General features: G+C 48.3%; 1 protein-coding gene across 10 annotated transcripts in view; it reads left to right on the top strand.

Moving 5' to 3' along the window:
• Nucleotides 1-18,436, top strand: part of B3gnt2 (UDP-GlcNAc:betaGal beta-1,3-N-acetylglucosaminyltransferase 2) — a 192,922-nt gene that overhangs the window by 165,017 nt on the left and 9,469 nt on the right. The window contains exons 1-2 of one of the 10 annotated variants that reach the window (XR_005871757.1): nt 2,636-3,033; nt 7,892-8,027. The exons of 5 other annotated variants lie outside the window; for them this stretch is intronic. The gene's annotated coding sequence lies outside the window, so the exon portion shown is untranslated. Of the gene's footprint in view, nt 1-2,400; nt 2,480-2,635; nt 3,034-7,891; nt 8,028-8,382; nt 8,513-15,820; nt 15,963-18,436 lie in introns of those variants that run through there. 4 more of the 10 variants (XR_005871760.1, XR_005871752.1, XR_005871759.1 and 1 more) reach the window with 4 other exon arrangements.

Genomic DNA, 18,436 nt, shown 5'->3' with positions numbered 1-18,436 from the left:
AAAGATACACCCTTGGATTGCCTTAAAGCAATGCAAAAGATACTAGGTCTAACTGACCAGACACCCCAACTTTGGTACACCTGCTGACTAAGGTCTGGACCCAATACACATTGGACAAAAGTTACAGAAGGCCTGAATTTGGCACTTCCAAAATTTCACGGGCTTGTACAATTTCATCAGGCAGAATGGCAGATGTCTTCAGTGTCCCATATCCAAGCCTTCTTTTACCTCCCCTGCCAACCCTTGCTTTTGTCAAAGTTGTACAGCTTATCAGAGTTTTGCTTCCCACACCGTGAAAATGTGTTGCCTTCATTGTTAGTAAAAGGCTGATTGGCTGATAGCTAGGCAGGGTTTTCAGGGCAGAGAGAATGTTGGGAAAAAGGAGGAGCCCGAGGAGTCATGAGCCGGATGTGGAAGAGGCAACATGGGAAGTTCATAGGTGAGGTGAATGAGCCTCGAACAGTTTTTGTCCTCCTGCCCCCCCCCCAGCGCTGAGCGTGGGGGTGTGTGCCACCGCCACCTGGCCCCCCAGCGCTGAGTGTGCCATCGCCACCCGGCCCCCAGCGCTGAGCGTGCGGGTGCGTGCCACAGCCATCTGGCCCCCCAGCGCTGAGCGTGCGCGTGCGTGCCACCGCCACATGGCCCCCCAGCGCTGAGCGTGCAGGTGCGTGCCACCGCCACCTGGCCCCCCAGCGCTAAGTGTGCCACCGCCACCTGGCCCCCAGCGCTGAGCGTGCGCGTGCGTGACATTGCCACCTGGCCCCCCAGCGCTGAGCGTGCGCGTGCGTGACACTGCCACCTGGCCCCCCAGCGCTGAGCGTGCGCGTGCGTTACACTGCCACCTGGCACCCCAGCGCTGAGCGTGCCACCGCCACCTGGCCCCCCAGCGCTGAGCGTGCGGGTGCCACCGCCACCTGGTACGTTTTACTTTTGTAGACAGGGTTTCAAGTGAGCAAGGCCTTTAGCATCTGACCTTTCTGTCTCCACCTCCCGAGTTCTGCGCTTACAGCCGTGTGCTACCACACCCGGCTAATATGGCTCCAAGGATGGCATCCAGGGTGCTGTGCATGCGGGGCAGGCAGACACTCAACCAGCTGAACTACATCCTTGCCTCACATTTAAAACCTGGGGGCGCAGGGGGGACAGCTATGTATAAAAACATTTTGTAAGGAGGAAAAATTTTAAATATATATGTACAAGCGACTAAAGGACTTATTTTTTAAAAAATTCTTTGACAGTTTCATAAGTGTATATAGTGAATTTTTATCTTTTTGATCCCCTAATCACTCTCATCCAACAAAGACACTTCTAGTGGTAGATGGATGGTCCTTTCATTTCCTAAGTTAAAAACAATAGGATACATTCATTATTTTATAATAAAATAGAAAATAGACTCCTGGCTTTACACAGAGGTAGGACCTTGGATGTTCTTTAGAACTTTGGGGTACAGGGAGCATAAGACCAGCACATGGGGCTGCCCACAGGTCCTCCCCCACCCCCTATGTTAGGTAGCGGCCAAGGTCCATGCACAGAAGCAGGTCTGCCCCTGGCACCATGAGGCCCAGATGAGAGCTTCACATGTCACACGTTGCAAAGATGTGACTCCGGCAGCGTCTCATGGGATCCTCAGTGACACTGTCTTCCCTTGTGTGTGGGTACAACCAGGCGTTGCTCCCGACCAATGAAAGCAGGCAAAGGTAATGCAATGCCTTTTCTATGATTAAGATACACAAGACAATGATTTGCTTCTTGCCGGCAGAGCCTTCCTTTCTGGGTTAGGAAAACAAGTTGCCATGTTGGAGAGGCCCATTTTACAAGTAACTGGGGGCAGTGTCTAACCAACGGGCAGCAGAGAACTGAGACCTCCCCACACCCCATTTAACAGAAATTCTAACAGCTATATGAGCCTGGAAGCAGGTGGTTTCTCTGTTGAGCCTTCAGATGATCGCAGCCCTGGAGAACACCTAAGGACCTGCAGACATTCCTAAACCACAGAAGTTGAGACAGCAAGGATGAGCCTTAAGTTTACAGAACGGTGTTGGCCGACAGAGAGGAGCTAACAAAACGGCCTTGCTGGAAGAGTGGGACTTCACCCTTGTCCCCTGTGACTGGTCTGCCAGTCTCTTCTCTCCTATTCTTCATCCTGGACCCCAAAAGATGGCGCTTGTACCGTAGATTGGTGCAGAGGTTTGGGGCAGGGATGCCTGCTTTTACCGGAAGTGAAAAGTGTGAAGGAAGCAGGCTCAGCTCTGACGAAGCTGATCTGGTCACTTGCCTACGGTAGGAGCCCTGGGAGCCCCGGGTTCTCAGGAAGTTTTGTTTGTTCAGAGAACAGTTATGGAAACTTTCAGAGCGCGATCGAACACCCCTCATCCTTCCTCAAACTCCCGAGAGCACTGAGGTGCCACGACAGGCTCTGGGAGAGTGTGGAGAGCTGGTCAGGCAGTGTGAGACCATCAGGATGGCTTAGCCAGTCGAGGTATAAGGAGAGGGTGCGGCTGGATGACAGTCCTCAGCCTGGGCCTATGTGTCCTGGGGGACGGGGCAGGAGGGCGGGGAGAAGGGGGCCGGTAGCCCTTGGAGTATGGGCCGCAGATGGCAGTGTGGGGACACATGGGACACAGGGCATGTTAGCGCGCCTCCCCACCTGCCTCTGCCTCTGGATCGGGCTCTGCGGCTCTGCCTTTCTAACGCGCAGGGTTTATAGGGGAGTGTTCCGCTTGCCGAGGCCGACAAAGCTAAGATAACAGCTGATAGCCTCAGCTGAGCAGCTCCGCTCTAATGGATACCCGTGGGAACAATGCTTGCCCATTAGTTTAGAAACTGCCAGGCTTGGGGAGAGCCTGCCGCCTGCCTAGCCGTGTCCAGTGCCAAACGCAACCGAAGGGCTTCTGTTCAAAAGGCAGGAGAAAGAAAGCTTTCTCCGTTTTTCTCTGGTCTCCCTTGCGGCCTGCCACCGGTTTTTGTTGTTTTGTTTTTTGTTTTTGTGTAACTTAAGGTCATTCCCCTATTGGACACCGAGACCCGAACAAGGTGAGTACAGACCCGGCGGGCTTCTGGGACTTTTCCTGCACTGCATCCAGACCCCCAGTTCCAACCTGCAGCTCACTGGACTCAGCTGCGGCTGGAGGTTAGGGCTTGCACTGTCAGGGCCACAGGCAGGCATTCTGGGCCGTTCGTTAATGACTGTTTCTTCCTTTCTGGCTTCAGCCTGCACCTGAGCTGTGGTCCACGTGGGGTGCCCTTAGGTCTGATTTCTTTTGACACATGGGGCAACCCCACAGGACTAGCCCAATTACAGAAACAGCTCGTGCTCCCTGCAGACACCAGGGCTCTGTGGTGTGTTGGGATCAGCAGGCTGCCAGCACAGAAAGTACTCTCCAGCATCCTGGGGTATTTTTGTTTCATGACAAATGGAATCTGTCATTCCCGGGTTGTGTCAATTAGGGCGATACGAAAGGAGCCGGATGGGTCAGACTCCTCACATCCCTGTAGTTAGGCTTGTGATATTTCAGCCAGGAAGAAATGGGGCGGGGGGGGGGGGGCAGAACCAGTTGGGGAGGGCAGGAAGCTGACAGCTCTTATTCTCTCATGGTGTGGCCTTGAGTAGAACAACCAGCGCTCCCCCCACCCCCACCCCTGCCTCGACATTCTCTTCTGTAACATAAAGAGATCCCGTTCTGTTATCCCTCGGCCACACTTCCCGTTTAGTGTCCATGTGGACTTAAAAGAGCTACTTCAGCCTAGACTGTTGATTTTACAGGAAAGGCAGTAAGAACACGGAGTAGGGGCTTACAGGGTGTGTTGTGCTTATGTCACAAAAGGCAGCTAAAGAGTCACTCTTTGGGGAGCAGGGGTCCATGGATGGCATCTAACAACCAGAAGGGTGTTGTAATTTAAGAAAAAACAGCAGCTATAGGGTTTTTTAAGGGGAGGGGGGAGACTGGCCTCAGGGAATGGGAGCATCAGGAGAGAGGAAACGGAGGGAGAGGGAAAAGAGAGGGGAACAGACAGAGAGAGGGAGGGAAAGAAAGATGGGAGGTGGGCAGGGCCCTTTTAAAAGGAAACATATTGAATGTGCACCCGTGGTGCTCTTAGTGGCTGCAGCTGAGGGCATATCCTGTCAGAACCCCCAGGGCAGGCCAGCACAGGTGCCTGGATACTAACAAAGGGAGTTTCAGAAAGGCTCAGCAGTGAGGAGTATCTGTTGCTCTTGCAGAGGACCCAGATTCTGTTCCCAGTACCCACTCAGGCAGCCCATAGTTGTCTATAACAGTTCTAGGACATCTAATGCCCTCTTGTGGCCTCCATGGGCACCTGCACACATGTGGTACACACACACAGACGCAGACATCTACACATTCATACACATTTCTAAATGGCAGAACAGCATGTTCAGAGCTGAACCTTAAAAGATGATTGGAATGGCGTGCCTGCAAAGGCCCGAGAGTGAAAAGGAAGCAGGCTAGCTCCCCGTCTTTCCCTGAGCAGGCAGCCAGGCTGTCTTCATGAAACCATGGCCGCAGCTGGGAGAGTTGTTCCTTCGGGGTCCCATGTGGCACTGTCAGACTTTTGTTTGTGTTTTTGCTGCTCACGCAGGAGGGATTGCTATTTCATGCAATGTTAACCAGTATTTCTCTGGCCAGCGCTTAGACATCTTTTTGTAGTTTTGTTGGGTATTTCTTTCCTCATCTGTGAGTTTCCTGTGCATTCTTGCTATCGTTTCTTTGTTTTTGTTTATTGATACCAAGCTGGCCTTGAATTTTCTAGAGTTTCTCTCTCTCTCTCTCTCTCTCTCTCTCTCTCTCTCTCTCTCTCTCTCTCTCTCTCTCCTCTCCCTCTCCCTCTCCCTCTCAAGTTTTTAACCTGTTTTTCATTAATGGATTTTGTTTGTTTTGTTTTTGATTTTCAGTACTGGGCCTCATGCATACTAGGCAAATGTTCCTCTCTCTACCCTCACATATATTTGTGTGTGTGTGGGGGGACAACGCATAGCCTGAAGGGTCACCTTCAGGAGTGTTGTCCACTTTCTTTGAGGCAAGGTCGTCTTTGTCCTGGAGCTCATTGATTAGGTAGACTGGCCTAAGGGACCCTCCAGTCTCTGCCTCCCCAGCACTCCTCTTGGCTGGCAATTTTACATGAGTTCTGGGGACTGAACTCAGGTCCTCGTGCTTGTATGAAATCACTTTACTAATATTTCTCCAGTCCCCCTCATATTTATTTTTAAAAGTTCTTTTTATCCTTATAGGTTTTAGATACCCACCTCTTGTCATTCTGTGAAATACAGACATATTTTCCCTTTTAACTTTTGATAATCTTAGGTAACTGGAACACAGCATGTCAACATTTTACATATAGTTTGTTTTGATGTCTGTGACGGTTTGAATGAAAATGCCCCCCATAGGTTCAAAGGGAGTGGCAATATTAGGAAGTGTGGCCTTTTTGTAGGACATGTGTTGCTGGGGGTGGGTGTTGAGGTTTTAAATTTAAATGCTCAAGTCAAGCCCAGTGTCTCTCTCTTTCTGCTGCCTCCGAATGTAAGGAGTCCCAATGAAATGTTTTCCTTTATTAAGGGTTGAAGTTGTTTCTAAGAGTTGAAGTGGTCATGGTGTTTCTTTGCAGCAATAGAAACATTGACTAAGACTGAAGTTGGTACCAGGAATGGGGTATTACTGTGACAAATCTGACGATATTTTGTGGTAGAATGTGGGCTTTGGGATTTGGATTAGGAAAGCACTTAAGAAGTGCTGGAGTAATGTAGATTATGATGACATGACTCGAGAGGTTTCAGAGGAGAAGACCTAGAGATTGTTCTTGTGATATTTTGATTAAAAAAAATGTGGCTGTTTTCTGGCCTGATCAAAAAATCTGCCTGAGGCTAAACTGACAAGTTTTGGACTAACAACATTGGCAAAGGAGATTTCAAAAACAGCCTGGTATTGACTATGCCATATTGTCATTAGTGGTCAGTCTTATACAGATCTGTAATGAAAGGAGCACACTGAGAAAGGAAAAATACAAAATGTATAGTTTGAGGAGAAAAGGGGTACCAAGAAGTGTAATAGAGCTAAGTTCTGTGTTCAGGGAGGTAAACAGATTACAGAAAAGCCTGATACTGGGGGCTGGAGAGATGGCTCAGAGGTTAAGAGCACTGGCTGCTCTTCCAGAGGTCCTGAGTTCAATTCCCAGCAACCATATGGTGGCTCACAACCATCCATAATGAGATCTGGTGCCCTCTTCTGGCCTGTAGGCAGACATGCAGGAAAACACTGCATACTTAATAAATAAATAATCTTAAAAAAAAAAAGCCTGATGACAAATGGAATAAGGGGAGTCATGACATCAGAGCAAGACCCCCCCAGTTAAGTTTCCAACTTCTGAAAAGTAATTAAAGAAGAACTTAGGGCTCTCTGAGTTCAAGGCCAACCTGATCTACAGAGGGAGTTCCAGGACAGCTAAGCTTAGGCAGTGAAGGAAACTGTTGAAAACAGAAATCCAGTGAAAATGTAATTTATCGCGTGAGCCATGTTCTGGCTCCAGCAAGCAGCAGAACTTGGCAGCTTTACCCCCAAGGTCCTAGCTTTAGAGTCAAAGATAGAAGAAAAGGGTTATGGAATTTCCTTCCATGGTTAAGAAAAGCCATGCAGCCAGGCACATGTCCGTGGTGTCCCTGCATGGAGGTCCAAAGAGGCCATTGTGAGAGCCTGTGGAGGTGAATCACCGATTGCCTTGGAGACCCCAAGATTTTGGGGCTGCCAGAGCTGTGGGATACCTGCTGAGGAGAGCTGCTAACAGGGAGTGGAACCAGCCCGAGAGAAAAAAAAAACATGCTGCAGTCAACAAAACTGAAAAGAACTGGAGATCTGAAGAGCACTTTGACATCAGACATGGAGATGTAGAGTTTGGAGTTGGCCCAGCTGGGTTTTGGTCTTGCTTTGGGCCAGCATTTCCTTGTTGCCTTTTAGAATGGCAATGTATGTCCTGTGGCATTGTATGTTGGAAGTGTGTGATCATGTGATCTGCTTTTTCATTTTGATTTTACAGAGGGTGGCAGTTAAGAAATTGCCACAAGTTTCAGAAGAGAGTTCAAACTTTGGATTTTAAACAGGGTTGAGACTGTTATAGACTATGGAGACTTTTGAAGTTGGACTGGATGTAGTTTTTTTATTATTGTTGTTGTTGTTGTTGTTGTTGTTAATATGTGGCTACAAGCCTATGGGGGCCTATGTGGTAGTTTAAACAAAAATGGCCCCCAGAGGCTCACAGGGAGTGGCACAAGTAGGAGGTGTGGCCTTGTTGGAGGAAGTGTGTCACTGGGAGTGGGCTTTGAGGTTTCAAATGTTCAAGCCCGGCCCAGTGTCTCTCTCTTCATGCTGCTTGCTGAGATGTAGAACTCCTGGCTACCTCTCCAGCAGCCTGTCTGCCTGTGCTGCTGCCAAACTTCCTGCCATGATGATGGTGGGCTAAACCTCTGAATGCAGGCCAGCACCAATGAAATATTTTCCTTTGTAGGAGTAGCTGTGGTCTTGGTGTGTCTTCACAGCAATAGAAACTCTAACTATGTCGAACAGTCTTTCCAGACTGAGCTCAATGGTAACACCTATAATCTAAGCACCTAGGAGGATTAGGAGTTGAAGGTCATTCTCAACTACACAGAAAGTTTGAGGTCAGCCTGGGATACAGGAAACACTGTCCCAAAAACAAATAAATTAACAGAAAGCCATTATTCTATATTTTCCAGAAGTTCTAATACTTTCTTTTTACTTTTAAGTCTTTAATCCACAGTGAGTCTCTCTCTCTCTCTCTCTCTCTCTCTCTCTCTCTCTCTCTCTCTCTCTCTCTCTCTCTCTCTCTCTCTCTCTCTCTCTCTCTGTGTGTGTGCTTTTCCCAGATGGATACCTAGCTGTCCCAGGACCATGTGTTGAACAGTTCACGGCTTTGCTCTGCTGCCCAGGGCCAGGGGAATGATGGACAAGCAAAGCACCAGCTGTGGAACAGGGTGAACGTTCGTGGCCCACTGAGCCTGGGTATCTTCCTAAATTTAAACTCTGTCCCGCCCTGCTGGAGCTGTGGAGCAGGGTGAACGTTCGTGGCCCACTGAGCATGGGTATCTTCCTAAATTTAAACTCTGTCCCGCCCTGCTGGAGCTGTGGAGCAGGGTGAACGTTCGTGGCCCACTGAGCATGGGTATCTTCCTAAATTTAAACTCTGTCCTGCCCTGCTGGAGCTGACCTCTTCTTGAGCCCCACCCATAATGGGAAGATTATTTTTTTGGCTTAGAGAGCCCCCAACACACAGGCAACCTTTGGTCTTCTGCCCAGGAATGTGGGTTTCTGGCACAGTCTTTGTGAAAGAGAAGGGTGCTGGAATCTCCTTTCAGCTCTGACTCTAGAAGAAAGACTGCATTCTTCTGGGGGTCAGAGAGATGCCTCGGGAGACAGGACCTTGTATCCTCATGGTGCTGGGAGAGGCTTCCCAGTGTTGTAAGACTCCTGTGATGGGCAGAAGTGTTGTAAGTCTCCTGTGATGGGCAGAAGGCTGGGGCACTCTGCTGTCTGGAGCCCGCGGGATCTGGCATTTGGGGGGAGGGGTCATGTATCCTCTTTTCTCTTCACAGAATGTGAGAGGCACCTAGGGCCGCCCAGAAAGTTTAAGCCTCTCACAGACATGGAATTAGATAATTCAGAAAATTTTAGTTATTTAATTCTTGCAACTGACCAGGCCTTGCAGATGCATCTTGGAGGAAATACAAACTGTAAAGTGCTCTCCCCCTTAACCCTGCTCACACCCCTTCATGCCCAAGGACTCTCCCTGCCTCAGGCTCTGAAGCCTCGGGGAACTCTGCTGTGTAACTATTTAACCACACTGGGCCGTTTTCATTGTGCCCGTATGAGGGGATTACCTTCTGTTCTGGTAAGTTCTACCAGTGATGCTTGTAGAATATTTCCTTTTCAACTCATTTGCCTTGCATGCAAAGGTCACATTATGTGTATATTTGAGTAAAGAGATGTAGAAAAGGTAATTCTTTTTCTTATCATTTTTTGAGTTGCTTAACGCTTGTATTTTTTTACAGTGAGCATGTTAGTTACATAATCAGAATTGTTTTGTTACAAATGAAGATATATACACATATATGCATATCTAAAGTAACACTAAGTGAATAATAACACAGCAATTATGTATTTGTCAGTATCTTGTCTGAAGTTACAAAACTCAGCACAGAGACGGATGGATGCCTGGTAGGATGCAGGGCTTTCTATTCGGGGACCTGTGAGGAACAGGCTTGAGCCTTGAGAACCCCCACATGGGACGTGGGCAAACAGGAGAACTGACTTCATGCCCTGGGAAATCCTGGCACCCAGAGGTAGGCCTTGGCTGCTCCATTGTTGCCCAGAAGACTCATTTTAGAGTTTGGGTTTGCTTGTTTTGTTTTTACCGTGGTCACCTGAGGAGCACTGCTAAAGCTTTGTGTGGCTTGCTTCACCAACCCAGGATGAATAGGCAACAGGGAATATCTAGGATCTGGACATCGCTGACTGGGAGTTCTGTGATTGCTCTGCCGTACCTGGGCTGACAGTGAGCAGTCTTCTGCCTGTGAGCTGTCTCCTCTCCCAGAGAGCCATCAGCAGATACCAAGTTCATGGTGCTGACTGTTCCACAGGGAGGGCATAACTTGACAAGAGTCTTGTGGGAAAGATTCCTGGTGTGCAGGAATCCTAGATTCACTGGCCTCAGGAGACTTTCTCAGATCGCACTCGTCACCTGTTAACGGTAATAGGACCAAGCGACACTGTCAAGACTCAAGTAGACAACCATCTCCTTCCTTAAGGACTGACCGGCTGGACTTCATACTCTGACTCCTGTCTTGGCTGTCTGAGGTGCTGCAGCAGTGTCGACCCAGTGTGCAGCACTAGAGACTATGGGAGGACCAAGAGCTACAGAGAAGTGACAGTCTGTGAGGCAGACGGTTGAGAAGCCACATGCAGAGAGGATCAGGTTGCAGCAGCCTTGGAGGGCAGGGGCAGGACCAGGGCAAAGCAGGAAACATTGACTTAGACACAAGGAGACTCTCTGGGTGACAGGAGGTCATGTGCAGATGTGGAGGGACAGCGTGTTATGCCGAGAGACATGCACAGGGCGGGACAGTGGTCAGACCAAGTCCTGAAGACTGTCCTAGAACAGAGGGTCCCAGTTGAGTACGGCCCAGTCCTCTGGAGACATTTGGCCAATTGTCAGAAAGATGTGTGGGGCGGGGGTGTGTCATTCTAAGGAAACTGTGAAACTCCCAGCAATGCACAGGACAACCCTTGGCCACAAAGAGTGACCTGGCCCAGGGTGTCATCAGGGCTGAGGTTGAAAAATCTTCTTCTAGGACAACTTTAGGACTTTCTTTGTTCCCCTTTCTAAAGCCCAGGAGAGTTGTGAAGGGTTTTACACAGAGTGTCAGGGTTAGGTTTGTATTTATAACCCAGCCTGGCTGCTCTGAGGAAGGTCTGTAGCATTGAGAGCCTCCAGATGGGGGTTTCCAGCTGTGAACCTTCCGTGGTGGTCACCTTTTAGCTGGTCTATGACCATCCTGGTCTCCCCAGGGCAGACTCGCTTCAGAGCTAAGCTGTACAGGGCTTTTCCTGAGCTACCAGAGTCACAGCACCAGGGCCTGCCAAATATGTCAGCATCTGTAGCAGGCAGATAAATGTCTCAGAGATGTTTTTACTCCCATGCATTAAAAAGAGATTTGTTTTATTCTATTCTTATTTGTGTACCTGTTTGTCGGTGAGTGTTTGGCATATGTGTGGTCCCTGGAGGCCAGAGGAAGGTGTCAGATCCCTTGGAAGCTGGAGTTACAGGCATAAGTGCCTCATGTGGGTGCTGGGAACTGAACTGGGGTCCTCTGGGAGAGCAGCAAGCTCTCTAACCACTGAGGCAGCTTGGCCGTCCTCTCATTTTATACGTCTCATCAAACATTGTGTGGCAACGGTGCTCTTTAACTTACAATGGTGAACATTCAGTAAGCCCTCCATAGGTTAAAAAACACCGCAAGTTGAAAGTGCCTTTGATGGATTTAACTTAACAAATATGATAGCTTAATCTCATGTATCCAGAACACTTAGATCGTTTAGTGAACTCACTGAACACAAGCCTGTTTTATTATGTGTTGAATATCTGGGTGCAAAGCATTCTGTCACCACAATGTCCTATGGGCTCTGTCCAGCCTCGTCACAGAGAGGTTGCACAGCATGTCCACCTAGCTACAGTGCTGAAGGCAGTAGCCAGAGAAGACATATGCTTGCAGTCTGAAGTCTCGTATTGCGATTATTCTGCCTCAGCCTTCTGAGTACTGGGATTGTGAGCACAAACCGTCAGACCCAGCTCCCGACGTGTGGCTTTCTTGACTGTATACTGCTTTTGCACCTCTGTAGAGTCAAAGCATTGTAGATTAAGCCGCTGTGGGTCACAAGCCGTAAGCATCGCTCCGTGTGTTACTGAGTATATCCGCCATTGCGGCGTGTTTCCTTACGTAGCGTACTTTTTGTACCTAACGTGCTTTGAGAATCATTTCTACTGACCCCAAGACAGCTCTCCGTTTTCCTTACATATGAACACGTCACGCTTGATTCTGCTGATGAAGGCTTAGGTGCTCTCAGTTTGGGGCTATTACAAACAACGTGGCCAAGAACCACGTTTTGTATCTTCTCATGAATTGTCGTCTCTTTGAATTCTTGTCTATAGGGTTGTATTCTGTTTCTTATTGGTTTGTACAAGTCTTTGTATTATACTCCCTCAAATCTGCACGTGTTATAAACCTTTCCCATTTGTGGCTTGCCTTGTCGTAAAGAAGCGGTGTATTGGTCAGATCTCTGTCATCACGACTACATAGCTAGCAAAGACATATTCACAGGTTTCAGCACGTTTCGGTCTGGCCCCAAGGACCAGCAACTGTACACAGTGCAGCAAAGTTGGTCACATCACGGCTGCGGTGGATGCTGTTGGGGATAAAATACACGTTCCCAACAACCCACTTCCTCCACACAGGCTCTGCGGCCGCAGGCGTCCAGCACTGTAATATTCTACAGACACTGTGCCTCTCCCTTTGGCTATTGAACTATTGAAACAGCAGATCCCAAGACATTAGAATTTCCCCAGGAATCTCACACTGGGAGAAGGAAAATTCTGGGAGCCTGCCCCTAAATAGAGGGGAGCTTGTCTTCTAGAAAGAGATTTGTCACTGTTTTGACAACTTGTCACACCCATGAGACACTGGAGACGGGACAATGGCAGATGGGGCCACACTTGGACTGCTGAGCTGTGCAAGTCTTGTACCTTCCATTTAAACTAGAACCTCATCTTAGGAACGCAGAGAAGCTAGGGCTGGGCCATGTCATGAGCCTCTTTGTCCTTCTTGACTGGTTTTCTACATTATTTATGCCTTTAATTGACCTATTGAGGACAGATGCCTGGGATGAGGTTGTTAGGGCTGCCAGGACCCTGACTCTGATCACAATTCCATTAGCCAAAAAAGCCTACTAAGTTATGAATTCATAAGTGGATTACATGATGCAATCACCTCCCCAAAGCCCTATATTTCACCACTACTGCACTGGGATCCAAGACATTAACCCATCAATTTTTGTAAGATACTTAAAGGCTCTTGGCTGTCTCCGAATACCAAATTTATCCAGTTATCTCCAAAAATTCCCAGTGTCTTAACAGTTTTAACATAGCATAAAGGTCCATATCCAAAGTTTAGTGTGAGACTCACACAGTGAGTTCAAAACCAAAGACCAGGTTGTATGTTTCCAAGATATAAACGGCATACAGTGCATTCTCACTCCAAAAGGGAAAAGTGGAAGATGGCAAGGGAAACCCAAGCCTAAAGCCAGCACTAACCCGTGTAGCTGTGTCCCACAGTGGGACCCACAGAGCTCCAACAGGCCGGGGAGTCCCACCCATGTAGCTTTGATGGCTGAAACTTGTGTGATCACTCTTTTGGCCACAGATAGATGTCCTTGTTACCTGTGGCATTGCTCAGCAGACCTTATGTGGCCCTGGCATGCCCACTCTTCTGGGGTCTCCTTTCCATGGCTCCTTGCAGGAGCTCTGATCTTGCAGCACATTAGCTGGCCTCCTAGGCTTTCTTTTGACGTCTTGGGATGCCTCTGTGGTCCTACAAGCCTTGTACTGTGTGAGCCTGCAAAGTCAACACCACATGGATGGCATCACGGTCTGTCACCAGGAGGAGCAGAATCCCGTGGCTGCAGTGACTTGTGAGTGTCTGAATGCCATGGAGCAAATTTCAGGGAAGCAACTTCCCTGTGGGAGCAGAATGCAAATGAAGGCTTTGAGACTGCAGGGGTACTGAATGTCCTGCTAATGTCCTTAAGTCTGCTGTCTCTTGTGTTGGCCAGGCTGGCCCCTAACTCATTATTTAGCTGAGTATAACCTCGACTATAATCCTGATCTTCCTGCCTTCACTTCCAGAGTGCTGGGGTTGCAGACATGTGTTACTCTGCCTGGTTTATGCGGTGCTGGGGATCAAACCCAGGCCTCATGCACGCCCAACAAACACTCTAACGACTGAGTGGTCTTTTTGATGGCATTAATCTCTTTCATGGTCCCAATCTTACATGCATTGCTTTTCTGGGCAAAACTTTCAAATCTTTCCATTTTTGTTTTGTTTCTGATTCCTATCGTGAAGTGAGTAAAAGCATTCAGTGAAACTCATATTCCATCCCAAATGTTATTCTGTTGAAATTTTCTCCACCAAATGAAGTAGACATCACTTTTAAACTTGACCTCGCACAAAGTCTCAGGGAAGGGACAGAATGCAAACAAGTTCTGTGCTGGCTGATTTTTGTAACCTACACATAGCTGGGAAGAAGGAACCTTAATTGAAAAAATGCCTCAGTAGTTATAGGCAGCTGGGCATTGGTGGCACACAACTTTAATCCCAGCACTTGGGAGGCAGAGGCAGGTGGATCTCTGTGAGTTTGAGGCCAGCCTGGTCTTCAGAGCAAGTTCCACGATAGCCTCCAAAACAATACAGAGGAACCTTGTCTCGAAAAACAAAAACAAAAACAAATTAGTTACAGGCAAATTTGTGGGGCATTTTCTTGATTAAAGATTGATGTGGGAGGGCTCAGCCCACTGTGGGCGGTGCCCCTCTTAGGAAGGTGGTCCTGAGGTGTATAAGAAAGCAGACTATGCAAGCCAGGGGGAATGTTCAGCTGTGGCCTCTGCTTCAGCTCCCGCCGACAGGTGCCTGCCTTAGTGTCCTCAATGGACATATGAGCCAAAGAAACCCTTCTTCACCTAATTGCTTTTGATTATGGTGCTTTGTCCAAGCAATAGAAACCTTAATCAGGACAAGCTATTTGCCAGAACATAACATGAATGACCTCTGGTTCTCTTCCCATAGTCCTCATTTCTCTGTGAAGCTTCACAGGTCTGGCCTTTGTGGCTTGTGTCCCTGGTCTTCTGAAATTGCACTAGAATTGCTCACTAAGCTTTGCTTTTGGCTGTTACGTTTCTCTACTTTGCTTCTCCAGACTTTCCCAAGTCTTCTGCATGCTCATTCTCCCAGCTTCTGAACACATGCCAGGTGCAGGTCACATCAACCCTGCTTCTTAGTGCCACCACTCTGTCACTATGACAAAGTGCTGGATCTGAACGGCTTGGAAAGAAGAAAGCTTTGTTTGCCTCAGGGACTCGTTCCTCAGTACCGTGGCCCCGTGGCTGTTCCTGGGGTGAGGCAGATATCACGGTGGGGAGAATGTGGCGGGAAAGAGCTACTTCATCTCACGTGGCAGAGAAGCCCGGAAGGAAAAGGACCAGGGCAAATGTATCCTTCTTAGTCAATCTCCAATGACCTACTTCACCCACATAGGCCCCACCTCCTAAGGTTTCTACCATCTCAAAGGCCCCACCCATGACCACTGCTACGTTGCCTACCACGCTTCAACACACGAGTGAGCTTTCTAAGCCACGGCAGTGCTATTATACTGCTGTGTTGTTACTGTTTTGTTGTTTGCTTGAAAACAAAGTCTTAGTCCAGGATGACTGCTGGCTCCTCCTGAGGGTAGGGCTGGGGTAGGGCCGACCCAGCCGGTCTCTTCCCGGGCTGAGCGGGATGGAGAGGGAGTGTGGATGGCCTGGAGAAGTGAAGGGCCAGGTGGTGGCAGCACACACCTTTAATCCCAGCACTAGGGAGGCAGAGGCAAGAAGATCTCTGTGAGTTCGAGGACAGCCAGGGCTACACAGTAAAACCTTGTCTCTATAAACCAAAAGAGAGAAGGGAGGGGGAGAAAGAAAGGAAGGGAGGTGGAAAGGCAGGGAGAGAGGGAGGGAGGGAGGGAGGGAGAGGAGAGAAAAAGTAAGGGTTATAACATGAACTTACAAAAATGGTATGTTACTTTTGACCATAAATCCAGCTGACATCTGGGTGTCATGTCCATAGGGTTTCTGGTGCTATGACAGATATGTTTCAATGTGTTGTCTAAGATTTCATGTGTTATAGGCTTAGTTTTTGTGTGTGACAATTTTAAATACTTAGATTTTTTTATATGAATGAGTGTTTTGTATGCATGTATGTATGTGTGTCATGTACCTGCCTGGTGCCTGCAGAGGGCAGAAGAGGGTGTCAGACCCCCTGGCACTGGAGTTATAGTTGGTTGTGACTCACCATGTGGGTGCTGGGAACTGAATCCAGATCTTCTGTAATAGCTACATATTCTCTGAAACACTGAGTCATCTCTCCAGTCCCTTGCACAGCAATTTGGTGAGGTGGCTTTAAGAGGGGGAGTTTGGGAGGGGGTGTCACATCAGGGGAAGTGTGCCCTCAGAAGAGACTACAGGCCCGTGCTCCTGGTTTCCTGTTTGGAGATGTGGTCCTGCCCTCTTGGATGAGCTTCTGCCACCTGAGGGGGGCGCCACATCAGAGCCACCGGATGCCAACCTTCTGATGGGTGAGCTAATAAATCCTTTTTCTATAAGTCAGCCCACCCCAGGTATTTTGTTGGAGCAATAGGGAAACAGACTAATACACTGGTGTTGACCACAAAGATAACAGCATGTTGCCTCTACTATGTTGAATTCCCTTCAGTGGCTCAGTCATGCTGTGTGATGGTTGGTTCATTTAAAAGGACAGAAGGTAGGACTTCATTGAGCCCACAGAGTGGATCTTATAAATGTTCTGTCCCTGGCTGGCTTATAAATGTTTGTCTAATAAATGACATGAATGTTTAGGTGTGTGTGAATTTCCTTCTTATATAAAGTATGGTCTTTGTTGTTGTTTTACCAGTTAGTGATTTGGAAATATGTAATTTGATACTTTCCCCTTCAAAAATGGAGCTAAATTTCACTGCACAGGCAGTGGAAGAATTAGCAGCATTTGCGTTCGGGACCTCTGGCACAGTCCTGGAAGGTGTTCCTGCATTCTTTCTTAGTCACACACTGGTGAGATCGGGCAGGAGGAAGGGCAGACAGCACGTGCCCCGTAGTGAGGACACCCAAGAAGCTCAGCCTGGAGGCCTCCTGCAGAAAGCCATGTGGGCGAGCCATCTTGAAAACAAATCTTCAAGCGACAGAAACCTCAGCTAACTTCCTGTGTGCATGAGAGACCTCAAGCAAGGGTCACTCAGTTAAATTCGTCCCTGACTCGAACCATGAGGTAACAACGCTGGTGCTGCTGATCGGCCTTTGTGGTTACTTATTACTCAGCAACAGATAATTATCAGGTTACCCTTTGAGTAATTCTTATCTTATGTTGAGAATTTGATAAAAATTGTAGACCTTTTCCTCAGGAAAAAGAAAAATTACAAATGCCCAAGCATGTAAGTCACAGTTCCTGGGAAAGCATATATGATGTGTAAAAGCTCAGTCGGTGCTCTCACGTTTAAAACTGAAGTGCTAGAATATTCTACATGTGACCACTTCCTGGAGATGACTAACATAAGACAATTTTAGGATTCCGGGTTTCAGCTTGTTTTTCTTTCATAAGGAAGAAGCTGCTGAGAGGCACCTCCCCCCCCCCCCCCAGGTTCTTCTCATTCAGAGGGCAAAGTGCTCAAACTAGCTTTTCTCAGGGTTCTATTTTGTAACTCAATTCTTATGGAAAAGAGATCCAGGGTGATTGAAATCATGGTTACTAGAAATAAAGGAATGAAGTCCACACTTAGAGAGTAAAACTCCATAGTCCAGAGCTCAGTGAGTGGGCTTCATTTCTATTCCCAGAGGGTACGAGAAAGTTCTGACTGAACTCTCTCCAGCCCCCCTGTGGTCCTGCGATCTCACTGCCACACCTCAGATTCAGTGGAGAAGCACAATCTCCCTGCTTTCTATCTGGGGGCAAGGACTTCGGAGGGGACCTAGTCTGAAGTGAGAGCGAATTTCCCCTCTGAGTTCAGTGTCTTCTAGTCCCTCGAGGTCATGCTTTCTGACCAAATCAAGGAAGTCCTGTAAGGTCAGGGTCAGTTTCCTCTCTGGGAAGCCCAGTGTGATGTCATGTCTGGTAAGGACCATCATCCGGGGGCTGCGTCAGACAGGAAGCGCAACCCAGGCACCTAGCAATGTGAAAGTGTCTTGGATTGGAGAGACTCCACTTTGAGGAACTTTATTGACTTATTTCCCACTCCCACACACCCCAGGGCTGAGAACTGAACCACTAAGCTGGCCCATTTCCAACCCTGGCTTGGGAACTTTGAAGACATAAGGTACTGGGACTCAGGATGAGGTCTGGATATGGTCGCGTGCAGAAGCTGAAACATGAGGATAAAATTCCTGGTTTGCTAAGGGTAGATCACTCTAAGCTCAAGAATGGAAGAAGTAAAACTCATGAAGGAATGGAGGAAATGATAGGGCATGTGAAAGAGAGGACAGGAGAACGTGAGGGAGGATGGACAAGATGCTTAGAGACAACACCAGCATGAATTTCATATGTAAATATCAGCAGAAGAACCGGGAAACTGACAATTGAAACTTGTCACTCTTTTTGCTTGTCTGTTTTTCAAGACAAGGTTCCTCTGTTGTAGCCCTAGCTGTCCTACAACTCACTGCATAGACCAGGCTGGCCTGAAATCCACCTGCCTCTGTCTCCCAAGTGCCGGAATTAAAGGAGTGTGGCGCCACCACCACCACGGGCTGAAACCTGTCACTCTTACTCAGTATGGTCTGGGCTTCCTGGTGGTCTGAGAAAGAGCATGTTGATGGGACAGAGGTAGCAGAAGCCTGATGCAAGCAGGCTGAGGAGTAGGTGAGCGGAACAAATTCACATACAAATGACTGAGCAGAGCTGAGGCAATGGTTCAACCTCATAAGTGTGGGAACCTAAGTTAGCATCCCCAGTATTCATATGAGGGCCAGGCACAGAGGTGAATGTCTGCAAATTCAGCTCTGAGGAGGCAGAGGCAGGAAATGCCCTGGAGCTCACTGATCAGTCAGT

The sequence above is a fragment of the Mesocricetus auratus genome, unplaced genomic scaffold, assembly GCF_017639785.1.
Source record: "Mesocricetus auratus isolate SY011 unplaced genomic scaffold, BCM_Maur_2.0 Super-Scaffold_100029, whole genome shotgun sequence".
Taxonomy (NCBI): Eukaryota; Metazoa; Chordata; class Mammalia; order Rodentia; family Cricetidae; genus Mesocricetus; species Mesocricetus auratus.
This window is presented reverse-complemented; position numbering and strand designations above follow the sequence as displayed.